This window comes from Rhineura floridana, chromosome 17, assembly GCF_030035675.1.
Source record: "Rhineura floridana isolate rRhiFlo1 chromosome 17, rRhiFlo1.hap2, whole genome shotgun sequence".
Taxonomy (NCBI): Eukaryota; Metazoa; Chordata; class Lepidosauria; order Squamata; family Rhineuridae; genus Rhineura; species Rhineura floridana.
In genome coordinates this window covers 14,441,763-14,459,541 of record NC_084496.1, presented here as the reverse complement: position 1 = coordinate 14,459,541, position 17,779 = coordinate 14,441,763, and the positions used below count along the sequence as shown (strand labels likewise).

Below are 17,779 nucleotides of genomic sequence, written 5' to 3'. Positions count from 1 at the left end.
CCCTCCCCTTTGGGCTGCCCTGAGTTGGAAGGGGAGTGGGGGGGAGAGGAAGAGGGAAGGCTGGGGGGTGTCATGTGCGCTCTGGGGGGATTGGAGTGGGGGGTCCTATAAGCCCCCAAAGGAGAAGTGGGGGCAGTGGAGGAAGGAAATGAAAAAGAGTTTCTCTCTCCCCCCGCCTCAATTTGGGACGTGTGAATTTTCCCTGCCCCCCCCAGGCAAATACACGAGTCTCTGCTCCCCGTTTATCTCTGAAGGTGAGTTTGTTGGAGTCCCTAGTACGCGTCAGCGTACCCCTCTTCAGGCTAGTATGCTAGAAGGATCCACTTGAACTGGGTGGATGTTTACTTGGAAGGAAGAGCCGGTACATTCAAAAGGGCTCCCTCCCCAGGAAGGGTGACTAGTAGGACTGCTACCTTTTAATATGTGGGGTGAAGTGTTGAATGTAGTAGGTACTACTTCAGCTGTCCGGGTGTGTTCAGAGTGGAGCGGTTAAAAGATATCTGTCCCTGCTCCCCCACCCCCAGTTTCACAAATTTAGTTTAATTTAATTCATTTTGTTTATTTTTTGTAGGGAGGGCACTTTCCCATTCTTTAGGCTATGTGATAAGAATCCATTTATAACCCACTCCCGTACATGTTGGCTCAGGAGAACGGGTCACCTAAATTTAAGAGGGTTTACTCCAAAGTAAGTGTGTGTGTGGGACTGCATCCCTTTCACATGTGGCTTGAAGTTGTGGTGATGGGCAGTAACTACCACTTCAACCATCCTGGAGTGTTGCAAGTGGGCTGGTTGAACTGTGGCTAAAACACACACACCAATTTCTCATTTGTGGAACGTGTGGTTGTCAGTTTTGATGTTTGCTTCCAAGGGGGGGACTGCCTCCTCCCAGAAATTAAAATCATTTAATGTGTGGATGTCTTTCATCAGTGACATGCTTTCATTGCTTGCCTGTACAGGTGAACATTGTAATCTGTGCTAGTGAGCATGGAACTTGAAGGAGGTTTTCCTTGTTCTGGATTAGTGTCCCCAAGGGAGAGGAGGAAAGAGGGAAGATGTCCCACCCCAGCCCAGCCCCAAAGTTTGGAACATTTACACCGTTCTCCACTTCCAGCTGTAGAATATACCAATCTCCTGTGTCCTCCTTCAAGAAGTCAGTTTGTTGGATGCTGGTCACTGTGCATCATTTTGGAGGAGCTTTCACATTTGAAGGTCAGATTAAAAATGACCAGCTTAATGGTGCTTCCACGCCCAGAGGGGTTACTTCCTTATTTATTTCTATAGTTCCATCTACATACACTTTTTTTTTTTTACAAAGAACGGGTAGGACAAGTCCCTACCCTCAGGGGCTTGCAATATATAATAGACACACAGAAACAACAGAGGAATGGGAGAAATGAGGCAAGGGTAGGCAGCAAAAGAATATGTGATCATTTTTCAGTTAGATGTATTTTGCCTTAGCCACAATAATGCAAAAAGACTAGGGGTAAAGGCTTTGATAGATCCTTAAAAGATTTGTGGAACAGGCCCATGACACAAAGTTTCATAACATTTTGTATATGCTAATTTATATGTATAGAAGCAAATTTAGGCTTTCAGGTTGCGTACACACCATACATTTAACCCCCCCCCAAAGAATCCTAGGAACTGTAGTTTGTTAAGGATGCTGGGAACTGTAGATCTGTGAGGAGTAAACTACAGTTCCCAAGATTCTTTAGAGGAAATGTGCTTTAAATGTATGGTGTGTATGCAGCTTCAGAGCGAAAAGGCAAAGCTTTTTTTAAAAGGGGGAAGGAGATCCTTGACCCAGTTCAAAAGACCTGGGCTCGGGCCCTCTGGGCCACCCCCTAGCAACAGTCCTGACTAGAGGGATGATTCAAAGGCTCCCCAGAAAAGAGTTGCATGCCTTGGTTGTGAGTTTCCTGAAGGTATCCAGCTCACCACCCTCAGGAATGAAATATGAACCAGGTAGACTTTTGGTCTAAACTGGTAAGACTTTTCTTCTGTTCTGAGATTCTGAGGATCACCACATGATGCTTTCGGCCGCTCCGGCCTGTTCCTAGTGGCATGTTTCAAATGCGGCTATAATACCAAGATACACTTCCATCACCACCTTCTCCCACAATTCTTTCAGTATTTCAGCTAAATAGGGGAATAATTTCATCCTTCTTAGTGACTGGGAGCACAGAATTTAAAGGAGGTAGATAGGGAAGGGCCGTAGCTCAGTGGCAGAGCATCTGCCTTGCATGCAGAAGGTTCCAGATTCAGTCCCTGGCATCTCCAGGTAGAGCTGGGAGAGACCCCTGCCTGAAACCCTGGAGAGCTGCTGCCGGTCAGTGTAGACAACACTGAGCTAGATGGACCAAGGGTCAGATTCAGTATAAGGCAGCTTTCTATGTTCCTGGTTCTTGTTCTGGATTAATGAATGTGGAATAAAAGGTGAGGGATGCAACAGTGTCACGAAAGCGCCATTGCCTGTTGTCATTTCGGCACCAACCAAAAACCTTCCTCTTTCAACAAGCCTTTTAAGTAGAGATTTTTCCCCCCAGTCTACATTGGAATTGTATTTAGATGTTTTATTGCCTATGTGTTTCCCTCCTTGGGCTCCTATGAAAGGAAGGGGGGGGATATAAATTTAAATAAATAATAGCGTGCAAAGGGGGAGAGAAATTAAACTGGCCTTGTGTGTTTGTAGCCTTGGATTTTTGAAGGGGTGGCGAAGGGGGTGGGAATCCAATTCTCAGTCTTTTTGTGGCATTTGTGTTATGTATGGCTCAGGTAAGGATCCAGGTCAAGGAGGGGGAACTTGCGGTGGTTGTCAAAGAGAAAGTTGGGTGTCTTTTTTTAACAAAAAAATCTTTGGAGAATCAGGGATAACGAAAGTGCTTTGTCACTAGCAAAATGAGAAGTGGGATTTCCCTAACTGTAGAAAATGTGTTCCTTTTTTTTTTTTAATTGGCTGTGTAGGAAACGTGCAAACAAAACGCCACATTCCAGTGTGGTTTGCTTTTCCAGTCATTATTCATATTCTCTTCCTATCTGAAGGGTGTGGAGGCAAGCGTTTTTTTTTATTGAAAGCATAACACCCTGCCCCCAAGGGGGTTTAGTGTTTACGTGAGTAATGAGTCCAGAGGTGTTTTTTAAACTGAAGTGATATTTCATTTTTTTCTAACAAAACAAAAAAAGCTGCCTTTCGAATATCCTAAAATACTTCCTTTTTCACGGTTATATTTCTTTCCTTTTGCAATACTGGCCTTTGAGCTAGGAAGTCGTGGTTCATAAAATATATCCATCCCATCACGATTTAGATATTTAAATTTAGCCTCTAGATTTCTGTGTTCTAACTACTACACCACACTGACTCTAATGTCCCGCCTTTCTTCCCAAAGGAAGCTCAGGGCATGAAAAAGCACCAAAAACATATTAAAAACAAAACATCTTTTTAAAAACTGCAATTCCCATCAGCCCCAGCCAGCATAGCCAATGGTCTGGGGTGGTAGTCTAACAACACCTGCAGGTTAGCCACCCCTGATTTAAATGTCTGTACGGAAGCCTTAGTGTTAAAAGAATTATTTTTGTGCCGAGGTAATAGAAAGGCGTTTGTGAATGAGAAATGGCTAACGATTGTTTCACGCAGAGGTTCAGCAAACATTGACTGGAAGCTGTTTCCTTTTATGGCTCCTCTTGAGCAGAATGTTTGTGGTCTTCAGGCAGTTTGGCTAAAACAATTGATGCTCTGTCTCTTCCCGTGTGGCTTTGGACTCCAGTGGGATCCCTGACTCTTAAATCCTTTGAATATGCTGTAGAACCACAGGATTCCGCTGAAGTTCCTGGAAGCTCTTCTTTTCATTCTTTTGTTTCTGTGCTGTATTGAGGTGGGGATCCTGTGGCCCTCCAGATTTTGATGGACTCCACCTCCCATCAGCCCCAGCCAGCACGGCCAGTGGTCAGGAACGATGGGCGCTGTGGCCTGATAATATCTGGAGGGCTGCAGATTCCCCAGCCCTTGACTTCAAGAGTTGGGCATGCCAAAGCTTGGCATGTTCAGGTTCATCTTCCTTAAGATTTATAGGTCACTTTTGCAGGGTACGCAGGAAGCTGCCTGATACTGCGTCAGACCTTTGGTCCATCAAGCTCAGTATTGTCTACACTGACTGGCAGCGGCTTCCCAGAGTTTCAGACCGACTTCTTTCCCAGGCCTACCCTGGAGATGCCGGGGATTGACCCTGGAAGCTTGTCCAGCGAGCTACAGCCAGCACACTTTCCCGGTTGGTGTTTCTAAAAAAGGTATTGCCCTCGTCATGGCTTTTGGATTCCTCCCTGCCGCCTTCTGCCTAAGGATCAGCCAGGCACCTTCACTTCTCCTCGGAGGCATCTCATTCCTGTTCTTCTCCCTGCAGCTCCTGCTGGGCGGTCTCAGTGAAGACAGCGAGCGTAGCAATTTGTTTCATGCATCCAGGAAGGGGTGGGGGTAGGTTTGGAAATCTCTCTCTGGCCCGGGGGCTGCAGCCAGCTGCATGTATCGCTGCATGTAATTACCATAATTTGTAGGTCATTTTCACAGACGTACTGAGTGCCAAGTTGCAGCAGATAGATACATTTCACTTCTGCGATAATTGCAGTCTTGAATTGTTAACCCCAAATATGCAACCTCCCCCCCCCCCGCCACCACTCCCCAGCCAACAAATCTGAATGAGCTCTGGAGACCATGAGGTTTTCAACACACCAAACTGGTTTTTCCCCCCTCCCTGAAGCTTTAGTACGGATGTGGGGAACCTTTGGCCCATCAGAGGTTGCTGAACTACATCTCCCCTCATCCCTGGCCATTGGTCATACTTGCTGGGGCTGAAGGGAGTTGTAGTTCTGCAACCTCTGGTGGGCCAAAGGTTCCCCACACCTGCTTTAGCTAAAGCATAGCCAGACATCACTTGTTAGCATTGTTTTGTGCGATAGTGTGCTAAATGCTCTTCTCTGTAGCATTATCAGATCCATAGCCTGTCTTTATTTTATCTTCAGAATTGTTGATCTTTTTGGCATTCAATAGTAAGAGGACTTTTGATAATATAGTTTTCACATAGGCCAGTTTCTCATTGGAGTGGTATAAGTTTACTGCTTCATGCCATAGATAGGAGCTCATGTGATTGAACATTTTAAAAAAATCCTTTACATAGAAAGCTAGCATGTCAGGGAGAAGGGTACCTGCCATGCTAAGCTTGTTTTTGCATGGAGATTTGTGCATGTATTTTGGTCCAAAGAGATTAGTGTCTTGGTGAGAACCAGGCCTGTACTGATGCTTTTCTGCTTTGCCCTGTTACTGAATCAATGTCGTCAGACACTCTGCCATAGACCCCACACATAGACCCTACATTTCTGATGGTATTTGGTTGTTTAGCACAACACATCTTCATATTTCTCTCCCCAAATTAGTTTTATTTATGGGCTACCCTGTAATGAAAGTCACCCCAAGAACATACGATGCAGCATAAAAAGTGGACTGAAACAGATTTTAACAGGCTGAAATGGATTTAAACCGGCTGGGGGTAATAATGAGGAATACAGTTATATGTTTCTGGCTACCCCACAGACCTAGGCCCCATCTGCACTATACATTTAAAGTAGTATTATACCATGTTAAATAGTCATGGCCAAAGAATCCTGGGAACTGTAGTTTAAAGGTGCTGCAGATTGTTAGGGGATCCTTGTTTCCCTCACAGAAGTACAATTTCCAGAGTTTTCTGGGAAGGATTGATTGTTAAACCATTCTGGGAACTGTGGCTCTGTAGGAGGAATGGGGGATGGATCTCCTAAACCCTTAGCACCCTTAAAAACTACAGTTCCTGGGATCCTTTGGGGGAAGCCATGGCTGTTTTAAAGCAATTCTGCTTTAAATGTATAGTGCAGGTGCGGTCCTCAAAACACACACCGCACCACCCCTTGGAGTGGGATGCCCTGTGCTGTAATGTCATTGAGATACTTACCTCTGATTAAACAGAGTTCTTTGTTTGAGTTCTGTCCCAAGCATCTTTCTCCATCAGGGCATGGATGGGTGCAGGGTGCTTGAATGCTGATGTGCATTAGAATCTGGCAAGAGTTTAACAGTTTGGATAGGGGAAAGCAGTTGCCGAGGAAGGTGGATGTGTATCCCATCAGTGTCCGGTGGAGAAGATTAGGGTGTTCACCAGCTGACAACATCTCTTTCCCAGATTTTTACCTGCAACACAGAACATTATGCTACTGCCCTTTTTTTAAAAAATAAATAAATATATATAATCATTTTGAAACCATAGGTTCTGGAGTTTGTGAACATCCAGCCGTGCTTTGAAGGCTTGTGACTGCTGATGGTCTATGTGCTGACTGTGGAAGAAGAGTTACCCTTGGAACATCTTACCAGAGAGAGCTGGGTATGTATGTATCTACATCTGCCGAGATCTGGGACGCTCAGGCTTATGGAATGATGAAGGGAAAATGTTCCTTTAGCCGTGTCATGATTTCAAACCACAGAGCTTTGAAGAAAGAAATAGAGGCACCCTTCCCATTGCAAGTGTTAACCCTGGGCCCTAACGGATTAGAAACCTGGTTGCGTAACTTTTGTTTGCTGAGCAAACTCATCAGCATCTCTGTTGTGTTGGCTACCAGCTGCACTGGGAATGTTTCCCAAACACATTTCTGATTTGTTTATTTGTAGAAATGTTTACGATTTTTGTGCCAGAAGAATTCCTGTCTCCTAATTTCTGAGTTGGTGATGCAGGGCGTGTATCAATATGCCTCAGTTCCCTCCACCCCACCTTCACCTCCCATGCCACTGTAGCTTCCTAAATATGCAAAGTACTGCATGTTTAAAATTGTATATTAAGCAGTTTACAGTTGTGGCAAGTGTATGTGTGCACTTATTCTGGACATACTTTCAGAAAATGAAGGCGGATTAAAAAGAAAGGGTGGGATGACGAAGAAAGGAGAGGGGTTTTTTATTTCAATTTGTTGTAGTTGGGAATCTATATTAAATAATGCTGTGAATTATTGGCATGTGATGTGTCGCAATGATAATGAAAAACCATTCAGGAAAAAACATAGCTTTGCATTTTGGAGGCGGAGGAGAGGACTTTTCAGATGGAAAGTGGTATGTGGAGAATGGGTTTATTTATATATTTATTAAGTTTATAGCCTTTCCTCCAAGGAGCCTTTCCTCCAAGGAGCTCAAGATGGCATCTAAACATGGTGCTCCCCTTCCCGATGTTATCCTCATAACAACCCTGTAAGGTAGGTTGGGCTGAGAGACAGTGGAAGGCCCAAGGTCACCCTGCGAGGTTCATGGCCAAGCAGGGATTTGAACTCTGGTTCTCCCAGGTCCCACTCTGACACTCTAATCACTACACCACACTGGATTTAGCTCCTTCTTCATTGTACTCCACAGTGACTGTTTTCTTTTTTTGTTTTTAAAGAAAGCCCCAGCCACATACTTAAGTGCGCAATTGTAAACTGGTGTGTTGTAAACTGATGTATAGTTTGGTCCGGCGTTTTGGAAGAATGCAGATTTATATCTGGGTTCCTGTTTTCTCTCCCACCCTCCTCAAAACACACACACACAATTTCCAGATAGTGATGTGGGTTTTCTGGAAAATGTTTCATTGGCAAACTTCCCAGAAAACTCTGGAAAATGTCCTGATGCCCTACATCTTTAAAAAAAGAGAATAAAAAAGTTTCAGTAGTCAAAAAGAGTTGAAGTGAAATATTTGATTGAAGGCAAGGCCATACACACTTCTAATGATTCAGAACTGTTCTTGGACACTATTTTATTTGTGTATTTGTAAATATTTTAGAACAGGATGCTTCCCTTAAAACCTGTAAGGAAAAAAAATGAAGGCACTGAAAACTGTTTGTAGCTGCTTTGAACAGACACTGAGAGCTGTGTGTGAAAAAGGTTAATTACCACTTAGACCTTGGGTGGGGAAGCGTTCAGGGGGGGCAAATACAGTCCTTGGTAGGGTGGCCATATGCAAAAGGCGACGGGGTTCTTGCACCATTAATAGGCATTTCAGCCAGAATGGCAGGGAATGTACTTCAGTAGTAGAGAATCTGCTTTGCATGTGGGAGGTCCCACATTTCTTCCACAATTTGCACTGGTTGCCAGTCTGCTACTGGGCCAAGTTCAAGGTGTTTGTACTAGCATATCAGGCCCTGTAACAGCAGCTGAAGACCAGGTGACTTGAAAGACCGCCTTATTCCTTATATATCCAGTAGGTCCCTGTGGTCTGCAGGAGAGCTTCTCCTCCAACTTCCAAAGAAATCAAAAGCCTGCTCCACAATAACAGGGCTTTCAGGGCGGCAGCCCCTGTTCTGCACAACAGCGTTCCTGCTGAAATATGACAGGCACCTGCTATCTGCACATTGCAGAAACTATGGAAGTCTTTTCCAGTTCTACCTGGAGACAGCCGGATTTGAACCTGGGACGATCTGCGTGCAAATAACTAATGAGCTATGTTCCTTCCTCTGCTTCCTCCTTTACCCCACAACCTAAATAACTAGGATAGTTGCTAGTGTATTTTCCTTCCTGCCCCCATGAGATTTTTATTTTAAATTTTATTTTTTATTCTGTTGTATTTTGCCTTTCCTCCAAAGAACTCAAGGTGGCATTCAAGGTTCTCCCCCTCCCTGTTTTATCCTCACAACAACCGCACAAGGTAGGTTGGACTGAGAGATGGTGACTGGTGTCAGATCCCCCAGTAAGCTTCATGGCTGAGTGGGGATTTGAACTCTAGTTCTCCAGGTCCAAGTCCAGCACTCTAACTGTGATGCTGCCATGAAAATAGCACAACATCCTTGCCCTTGCATACACACTGCAGCAGCAATAGGTGAGCATAGGCTAGATTGGGGGTAGGGTCCCTCCCAGGGGCCCCAATTTTGCTTGCAAGGCCATTCCCCGCCCCCAAACCATGCACTCCTGTCCATCAGCTGACATAATTTCTGATGGGCGAGTGACAACAGCTGATGGATCGAAGGGGTTCAATTCACAGGGAACTGGTGCCTGCAACCAAACAAGTGAATTGACGCCCCGCTGTTCATCAGTTGATGAGCAGAGAGTCCAATCCTGCTGGGTGCTGCGTCACCAGAGCACTCCCTGCAGGCAACCCACTGGTAAAGCAGCACCTTGCAGAGAGCAGGATTGAACTCTCCGCTCATCAGCTGATGAGAGGGAGGGGGTGTTTCAATCCTGCTGGGTGCAACTTTGCCATCCCATTTCCTTACAGGGAATGCACTAGAAAAGCAGACACCCCCCCCCCCCAATCCCCACAGGTCAACTTGAACAGGTGGGCAGGACCGGCCATGCGTATCACCTGACGTCATGAAGACATCAGATGATTAACTGGTAGGTGGCCCCACCCAGCTGTCAACCTCGGCCCATGGGGGTGGGGATAATGATCTGGCCCATCGGGCCAAAAAGGTTTCCCACACCTGGGCTAGAAGGCAGCAAAGCCTTTTCTTGCTCTTCTGCCCTCTTGGCCTCTGCCTGCGGTCCTGCAGCAAATGATCTTTCACAGGCACCTTCCCTCTTCCTCCAGTTCTTACTGGTTCTGAGAGCAACAGAGACTTGATGCTCAGTCTCCTCCCCTGTACTCTGGGTGTTCAGGCTATGATGCAACAGTGTTGTGTCCATTCGTTATGCTACTAATTAATTTTACAAAGCTATTCGTTTTTAGAAATGGCGTGACTGTCCATAGAAAACTGGAAAGCTATCTCCCCCCCCGTTGCGGAAAACTTTCTGCAGAAAGCGTTCCGCCCTGCATTGCTGTTGATAGTAAACGGTGGCCAAGAGCAGGAATGGCTCGTCTTTGCTGCAGCAAACCTCCCAAAGTCAATAAACAAAAGTGTTTTGAACCTTTTCCCTGCTGTAACTAAGGGGATGTGTCTCTGTGGAGTTGGTGCTCATTGAGCATGCCTATGAAGGCTTCCCTTCAAATGCCCTGATCTAACGCATCCAGTCTTGACAGCAGCTTTGCTGACTGGATTCTTGGTAGCGCGTGTCATGATATGCTCAGGGGTTAACTTCAGGGGGCTGTGCCTTTTCTTGCGCTGTTCTTCCTCACTGCTTCAGGGGGCTTCGACTCTCCTTCCCCTCCATCCCCCTCCAGAGCTTAAAGCATTCTGGAACTTGCTTTGCTAGGAACAGGTTTTGGACATTGAGAAGGAGATTTGGCACCCCAGCATGTTCAGCTGGCTGTTGATGTTTTGCAATATTTATTAGAGGTAGTTCTGAAGAAATCTGGAAAAAAAATACTTGTCAACACACACATTTTTCTTGGGAGCTCTTTACAGTTTTTGCCAAACACAGCTTTTCTGACCATTCAAAGTGTTGCTTTGTGGTATAATCAATCCGTTTTTTATGATATAGCAGCAAAACCCAATGTGGCCATGTGTTGATTATTTGTTAAAAATAAGCATCTGGTAGCTATCTCCCCACCAACATGTGTTTTTAGTAAGTATAAAAACAACGTTTAAATATCAGTTTCATTGTGCAAACTGTTGCACTTCCTCTGCTATGAGCTGCAAGAGCGGATCAAGCTATACTATGTTTAGGCTGGATGTGTTAGATCAGCACATCTGAAGGATGTATTAGGTCAGCACATCTTGAAGGGGACCCTCCATACACATGCTCAATTGTCAGTCCTTCCCTGCCTCTAGCCACCATTCTGTGCCACCAACAGTGGAGGGCCTGCTCAAGAAATCAAAGCCCATTTAATCCCCAGATACGCTAGTACAGGGATAGGCAATGTGGTGCCCTCCAGATGTTGTTGGCCCACAACTCCATCAGTCCCAGCTAGCACGGGCGGTGGTCAGGACTGATGGGAACTGGAGTCCAACAACATCTAGAGGGCACCACATTGGCTGCCCCCTGCACTGGGGGAACTGTGAGGCACGTGTGAGTAGCAGGATCAACCCTCTTTGTTGTCTTCTTTCAGTAGTACTCCCAGCATTCTTAATGTTAGGAAGGAAGCAGGGGAGGACTCCCTGTAGTTGTTTGTTGTTATGTGCCTCCAAGTCGACTACGACTTGAAAAAGTCGATTATGACTTATGGCGACCCTATGAATCAGCAACCTCCAAGAGCATCTGTCATGAACCCCCTGTTGAGATCTTGTAAGTTCAGATCTGTGGCTTCCTTTATGGAATCAATCCATCTCTTGTTTGGCCTTCCTCTTTTTCTACTCCCTTCTGTTTTTCCCAGCATTGTTAACTTTTCTAATGAATCATGTCTTCTCATTATGTGTCCAAAGTATGGGTTTCATCATTTTAGCTTCTAGTGATAGTTCTGGTTTAATTTCTTCTAACACCCAATTATTTGTCTTTTTTGCAGTCCATGGTATCCGCAAAGCTCTCCTCCAACACCACATTTCAAATGAGTTGATTTTTCTCTTGTCCGCTTTTTTCACTGTCCAGCTTTCACATCCATACATAGAGGTCGGAAATACCATGGTCTGAATGATCCTGACTTCAGTGTTCAGTGATACAACTTTGCATTTGAGGACCTTTTCTAGTTCTCTCACAGCTGCCCTCCCCAGTCCTTCCCTTCTTCTGATTTCTTGACTATTGTCTCCATTTTGGTTAATGACTGTGCCAAGGTATTGATAATTCTTGATAAGTTCAATGTCCTCATTGTCAACTGTAAAGTTACATAAATCTTCTGTTGTCATTACTTTAGTCTTTTTGATGTTCAGCTGTAGTCCTGCTTTTGTGCTTTCCTCTTTAACTTTCATCGTTTCAAATCATTACTGGTTTCTGCTAGTAGTATGGTATCGTCTGCATATCTTAAATTATTGATATTTCTCCCTCCAATTTTCACACCTCCTTCATCTTGGTCCAATCCTGCTTTCCGTATGATATGTTCTGCGTATAGATTAGATAAATAGGGTGATAAAATACACCTGTCTCACACCCTTTCCGATGGGGTACCAGTTGGTTTCTCCATATTCTGTCCTTAAAGTAGCCTGTAGTACACCTGTAGTAGTACCTGAAGATTAAAAGCTCAATTTCTCTCTTTTTTGCGAAAGAGGTCTTTTATTGTACATTGGCCATAGACCTTTACAATATTACTAAACTCATTTAAAATACTAAAAGAAAGAAATATAAGATTTAAAACAGGTCAGGAAATCAGCATTAAATATCCCACTTAACACCATTATAATTTATAACTGCTAAAACAATCATTAAAAGTTCTAACACAACCTCTTTGCTGCTAGAGCAAACTGAGGCACTTTATATGTGATATACACATTTTTGTCTAGTAAAGAAAGTACGACATTCTGTGGAGGTTGATCTGAAAATAGCTGCATAACGGGAGACAGGTTCTTCCCTCTGGGATCCTCAAAAAGTGAGCAGAACAACAAGTAATGTATGATGTCCTCAATCTGGCTGCATCCGTATACACCGCTCCTCATGTGGGATCCCGTGATATCTCCCATCAAGATAAGCTGAGGGCATCAACTGAAACCTACGTTCAGTAAAAAAAAAAACAACCAACAACCCTTCCTGGTCTGACTCTAGGCCCTAACTTGGTCAGAGGGGATGGGGGGAGAGTTGCTGCTGGCAAGTAACTGCTCACGGGGAGGGGGGGAGGGAGTGGGACTGGTGCAGGGAGATGCTACCAGAAGTGTAGCTGCTGCAGCACCATCACCACCATGATAATAAAGAACATGGATGCGCTCAAATCCTGGCATGCCAAGTTACTGGAGCCAATATGTGATGCTGATCCATCAGCCTTGGTTCACTATGTTGTGGCATTGGTCAAAAAAGACAAACCAGAGAAGGAACTGAAGGCTTTCTGTGCTGATCAGCTAGATGTCTTTCTGCAAAAAGCTCAATTTCAGAAGGGCTGTACTTGATCTGTTGATTTGGGAGACCAAGTTGGTCTCGGATGTAGATTTGTACTTGCACATTAAAGTCATGCTGGCATGTGGCTTTTGGGGTGCGAGAGGTAATAGGTTGTGCCCCAAGCCACTGTTTGCATCTGGCTCCATTCCCATAGCCACTGATTTTCCCCTGGCTCTGCTTGATGGACTTGGTGTTCTAGTAAAAGTGTCAAAGTAGATCCTGCAGGCCTGAAGTCTGCCTGCCCTGCCTTATGATACTGGAAATACAGTAGGGCCCCACTCATATGCCGGGTTACGTTCCGGACCCCCGCTGAAAAGTGAAAACCGCTGAAGAGCGAAACTCATTGAATAGAATGGCGCGTGATGCCCAAAAACCGCCGTAAAAGCAGAACAAGCGCCGTATGAGTGGGGCTTTAGTCTAATTGCATCTAATTGAGACCGCTGTAAAGCAGGGCCCTACTGTAGATGCCCAGATAGAGGATGCAGGAGGGCAAATCCCTGGTGTTTTGTCTCAAGTTGCTTTGAGAGCTTGGCTAAGAAAGCCAGGTAGCAGCCTAAGACAATTATGCCAGCGTTAGACTCCAAAGTAAAACTACTTGGCCTAGAGCAGGAACTCCCAAACTGTGGTCTGTGGACTACCAGTGGTCCAGATGCTTCATTCCGGTAGTCTATGGCATGTCCACAGTGTTACTCAACCGGGGGGGGGTGTTGTATGAAGATTTCTGAGGGGGCATGATTGTTTTTTAAAAAATTACAATATAAGTAAAAATGCACAATATTAAAATATAAAGGTATGAAATGTTATGTTTGGAAGGTGAGACGATAGTATGCAGGTTATTACATGATTTCCACGTTATTGTTAGGAGAGTGAGTTTTAAAGGGGGGAATGGGATTAAGGAAGGTTGAGAAGCCCTGCAGTATAAGAAATAAAAAGCAATAACATACAATTAAAAATAACTGTGAATATTTAATATGGACTTGCCGTGGACCACCTGAATGAAGCTTGCACGGGTACAGGATGGGAAATACCCTGCTTAGCAGTAGTGTGTGTGTGAGAAGGACCTTGGGATTGTAGTGGATCGCAAGTTGAACATGACCCAGCAGTGTGATGCTGCGGCAAAAAAGGCAAACGCGGTTTTGGGATGCATAAACAGAGCTATAGTTTCCAGGTCGAGGGAAGTAATAGTCCCACTACATTCTGCATTAGTCAGGCCTCATCTGGAATACTGCGTTCAGTTCTGGGCGCCTCATTTTAAGAAAGATATAGACAAGTTGGAGCGGGTTCAGAGGAGGGTGACGAGGATGATAGCTGGTATGGAGAACAAGTCTTATGAGGAAAGGTTGAAGGAACTTGGCATGTTCAGTCTGGTGAAGAGAAAGCTGAGGGGTGACATGATTGCACTCTTTAAGTACCTGAAGGGCTGTTACATAGAGGAGGGTACAGATTTGTTCTCTGCTGCCCCAGAGGGTAGGACTAGGTCTAATGGTTTTAAGTTGCAGGAGCGTAGATTCAGATTGGACATTAGAAGGAACTTCTTGACAGTAAGGGCAGTTCGGCAATGGAACCGACTGCCTAAGGAGGTGGTGGGATCCCCTTCGCTGGATGTCTTCAAGCAGAGGCTGGACAGCTATCTGCGGGAGATGCTCTAGCTGTGGATTTCCTGCTGTGAGCAGGGGGTTGGACTCGATGGCGTACAAGGCCCCTTCCAACTCTATGATTCTATTACTGTTAGTGGTCCACAGTTTTGGAAGCCTTGCTCTAGTCTAGACCAACTGCAGCATCTAGCATAGCACATTACAATTGCTACAACAGGCAGAAAAATCATTAATTGGCCCACCAAGGCCCTCAGCAGTTTTCGTGTAGTCTATTGGGGGGGGGGGAAGGTTGGCAACCACTGGCCTAGAGATACCACTGCATCTTTCTACGGAGCCTAAATTTGTGGGCAGTGTTGGGAAAGAGTATTCATTGCTCATAGATCTGTCTCCTGTGTCAGGTATGGAATCTATTTAAAGAACTATTTCTGGCTAGAACGAAGCATTTGAGATGTAGGAGTGCAGCATGCTCTTTATTGGGACTTTGAGGCCTAGCTCGACATTTGGAGCTGGTGGTGGTGCAGGTTTGTCAAAACGATTTCCACCGGTTGATGACTTTGCTGCTGGTGTAAATGCCTTCCTTTTCTTTGTACAGAAACTGTCCCCTCCTACCCAATGTCCTTAAAACTAGTGAAGCTTTTTTCTCTCTCACAGCAACAGTTTCGTCAGGCGTGACTATTTATAATGTAAACAGCAGCGTGCAAATTAGCCTTGTTAGTAACCTTTTGTGAACAGGCTGGAATGCCTTGCTCTCCCCCCCCCCCAGCCAGGAATGGCCTTTTCCTTTATAAAAGATGAAAATGAACGTTTTGCTTTGTCGGTGCCCTTGCTGCTGCAAGCATGATACGCTGCTCTAGGGACTCCATGGTGCGTTCAGCATGGTTGCAACCTATTTAACAAGGTCTGCTACTGGCAACGGGTCCCCCCACCCCCATTGTTGCTTTTGAACCAGGGCTATTGTCAGTAGTGGGTCATAGTACCCAAGTAATAAGGGTCATACTGGATTGCTGATTCTGTGAAGTTAAGCCTCATTGATTCTATCACTTTTGCAGAACTGCTGACAGCACTTCAGGACGCAAGCTAGTTTTTGCCTTGAGACTGTGCCCGAGTACATGGTTCAGAGGTGGTATGGGGGGGCATATAAGGAAATCAAGTAAAAAAACCAAATGTGGTCTAGCACTAGATCAGGGGTGGGAGAACTTTGGGTCAGGGCCAAATGCCCCCCACCATCTGGCCCTTGGGACTTTCCCCAGCCACCTGTGCCTCTCTTCCGGTCATGCTCCTGAGTCGGACCTTCCTTGAGTGCTCCTTGCCTGGCTGGGATTGTGTCCTTGGATACGGATAATGTCTCGTGCTTGCCAAGACAGAGGGGACTATGCGAGTGTGTGCTGAAAGTAGCCTACTGTACAAAGGTGAAATTTACATTCATTGCCCCGCTCACTTTTGCCTGTGGCCCCACCCACTGCTGGCATGCGGCCCCCAGAAGGTTGCCCAGAAGGGAAAGTGACCCTTGGCCTACAAAAGCTTTTCCTCCTGTGTGTTAGATTTAGGAGAGCAGCATTGGAAGGCCAACCTCTGCCATGGACTGGCTAAATCACGGTCAGAGTGAGTTCTCTCATGAAATAATACTCGCAGGTGGACAGACTAAGTAGGCAGCGCATGGAGTGCTTTGCAGATTACAAATGTGGGTTAAAAGGGGCATGTGGGAATTCTTTAATAGTAACAACCATGTTTGGATTTTCATTGGTTTAAGGTACAGTAGGGCCAAAAGCACGTCTGGGCAGAGGCTGTTGAAGGAAAACCTCCATGTCTCACTCGCACTGACCTAGAAGACACCCCTAGTCATCTGGACTCCTTTAAATATAATGGTCGGTGTCTAGAAACAAAGTCTGCTCTGTTGTTTTACCCCAAGGTTGGGAAACCATTTATCTGTTGAGGGCCACGTTCCCTCGGGTGATCTGTCAGGAGTTGCAGTGGGCAGGGCCAGAACCAAGTGGGCGGAGACACCCATTTCTCTCTCCCCCCCCCCCGCTCTGGACAATGGCAGAAGAGATCTGAATTAATAGTGTGCGTGGGGCTTTTCTCCTTCCTCCTCCTCTCACTCCATCTGTGTCAGCTTCCCCCTCCCATTCCTCCCCCCAAACCTCTGTCCTTCCTTGGGCTCTCTGTCCACATGAAATTAGGTCAAGGGCTGCATACTTCCCCACCCTGCTTTACACTAAAAGCGTCTGGATAGATGAGGGCTGTGTCGAGCAGGGTCCCCAACCCTTCTCACAGATTGACTGATCAACTTTATATCCTGCCCTTCCTCCTAGAAGTTGCCCAGGGTGGCAGTTGGGACTGGAATCTTACTGCCTGTCCCTCTCCTGGCACCTGCATGACAAGGAAGAGGGGAGGCCCCTTCTCTCTGGTTTTCTCACCTGTGGGATGGTGTAGAAGAGTGTGTTTGAGTAGGCGAGAGCCTCCTCCAGGTACCACCTCATCAGGAGGTCCTTCCATACGGTCTTAGATTTGGGCCCTCAGCATGGTGGCACCCACCCTTTGGAACTCACTCCTGTTCAATATCAAACAGACGTAGTGCCTATTGCCTTTTTTGGCGCCTGTTGAAGACAGGGCCTTGTAGGTGGAAATCTTTACCCCACCCTGTGGTCATATGCGCACCATACATTTACAGCACATGGCTTCCCCCAGAGAATCTTGAGAACTGTAGTTTACCCCTTACAGAGCTACAATTCCCAGCACCTGTACAAAACCATAGTTCCTAAGATTCTTTGGGAATGCAACGGGCTTTAAATGTGGGGTGTAGATGTGACCTGTAGGATTTGAAAGGGTTTTTAATGGTTATTTTAACTACAGTAGGGCCTTGTTTTTCGGCGTTCCACTAATACGGCGGCTTCCAATTAGAGTAAGGCCCCACTCATACGGTGCTTGTTCTGCTTTTACGGCGTTTTTCGGGCATCGGGCACCATTTTATAGATGGAGTTTTGCTTTTAGGTGGGGGTCTGGAACGTAACCTGCCATATGAGTGGGGCTCTACTGTATTATAATTGTTTTTATATGTGAAATTGTGTAATTCAGGGGTTCCCAAATTGTGCTTCATGGCATGTCTGCATTAAATATTGATATTGATTTTTAATTGTATTTTATTGCTCTTTTTATTTCTTATAATGTATTATATGATATTGCATTTTGAATTCCAATGCATTAAAATGCAATATAAGAAACAAAAGAGAGAATACTACAAATTAAAAATGCAGTTAAAAATCACACAGTGAGTTACAATTGGTACAACAGGCAGAAAAATCATCAAGTGGTCCACCAAGACCC

The 17,779-nt window shown here is 45.4% G+C and overlaps 1 protein-coding gene across 3 annotated transcripts in view; it reads left to right on the top strand.

The window, feature by feature from the left end:
* DCUN1D3 (defective in cullin neddylation 1 domain containing 3) overlaps window positions 1-17,779 on the top strand; it is a 46,648-nt gene that overhangs the window by 370 nt on the left and 28,499 nt on the right. Inside the window, exons 2-3 of one of the 3 annotated variants that reach the window (XM_061599488.1) lie at window positions 4,084-4,285; window positions 6,286-6,399. The gene's annotated coding sequence lies outside the window, so the exon portion shown is untranslated. Of the gene's footprint in view, window positions 1-134; window positions 255-4,083; window positions 4,286-6,285; window positions 6,400-17,779 lie in introns of those variants that run through there. The other 2 variants (XM_061599489.1, XM_061599487.1) reach the window with 2 other exon arrangements.